Genomic DNA, 1,336 nt, shown 5'->3' with positions numbered 1-1,336 from the left:
CTTGGGGTGAGGGTTAGGGGTAGGGTGCCAGGGTTAGGGTTAGGGTGCCGATGAGGGTGAGGGTGAGGGTTGGGGTTAGGGGTAGGGGTTAGGGGTAGGGGTTAGGGGTAGGGTGGGGTTAGGGGTAGGGTGGGGTTAGGGGTAGGGGTTAGGGTTAGGGTTAGGGTTAGGGTTAGGGTTAGGGTAGGGTTAGGGTTAGGGTTAGGGTAGGGTTAGGGTTAGGGTTAGGGTTAGGGTTGGGTTAGGGTTAGGGTTAGGGTTAGGGTTAGGGTTAGGGTTAGGGTTAGGGTTAGGGTTAGGGTTAGGGTTAGGGTTAGGGTTAGGGTTAGGGTTAGGGTTAGGGTTAGGGTTAGGGTTAGGGTTAGGGTTAGGGTTAGGGTTAGGGTTAGGGTTAGGGTTAGGGTTAGGGTTAGGGTTAGGGTTAGGGTTAGGGTTAGGGTTAGGGTTAGGGTTAGGGTTAGGGTTAGGGTTAGGGTTAGGGTTAGGGTTAGGGTTAGGGTTAGGGTTAGGGTTAGGGTTAGGGTTAGGGTTAGGGTTAGGGTTAGGGTTAGGGTTAGGGTTAGGGTTAGGGTTAGGGTTAGGGTTAGGGTTAGGGTTAGGGTTAGGGTTAGGGTTAGGGTTAGGGTTAGGGTTAGGGTTAGGGTTAGGGTTAGGGTTAGGGTTAGGGTTAGGGTTAGGGTTAGGGTTAGGGTTAGGGTTAGGGTTAGGGTTAGGGTTAGGGTTAGGGTTAGGGTTAGGGTTAGGGTTAGGGTTAGGGTTAGGGTTAGGGTTAGGGTTAGGGTTAGGGTTAGGGTTAGGGTTAGGGTTAGGGTTAGGGTTAGGGTTAGGGTTAGGGTTAGGGTTAGGGTTAGGGTTAGGGTTAGGGTTAGGGTTAGGGTTAGGGTTAGGGTTAGGGTTAGGGTTAGGGTTAGGGTTAGGGTTAGGGTTAGGGTTAGGGTTAGGGTTAGGGTTAGGGTTAGGGTTAGGGTTAGGGTTAGGGTAGGGTTAGGGTTAGGGTTAGGGTTAGGGTTAGGGTTAGGGTTAGGGTTAGGGTTAGGGTTAGGGTTAGGGTTAGGGTTAGGGTTAGGGTAGGGTTAGGGTTAGGGTTAGGGTTAGGGTTAGGGTTAGGGTTAGGGTTAGGGTTAGGGTTAGGGTAGGGTTAGGGTTAGGGTTAGGGTTAGGGTTAGGGTTAGGGTTAGGGTTAGGGTTAGGGTTAGGGTTAGGGTTAGGGTTAGGGTTAGGGTTAGGGTTAGGGTTAGGGTTAGGGTTAGGGTTAGGGTTAGGGTTAGGGTTAGGGTTAGGGTTAGGGTTAGGGTAGGGTTAGGGTTAGGGTTAGGGTTAGGGTTAGGGTTAGGGT

This window comes from Phasianus colchicus, chromosome 11 (assembly GCF_987193195.1).
Source record: "Phasianus colchicus chromosome 11, bPhaCol1.hap1.1, whole genome shotgun sequence".
Taxonomy (NCBI): domain Eukaryota; kingdom Metazoa; phylum Chordata; class Aves; order Galliformes; family Phasianidae; genus Phasianus; species Phasianus colchicus.
The sequence above is the reverse complement of the archived record's forward strand: the minus strand, read 5'-3'. Positions refer to the sequence as shown.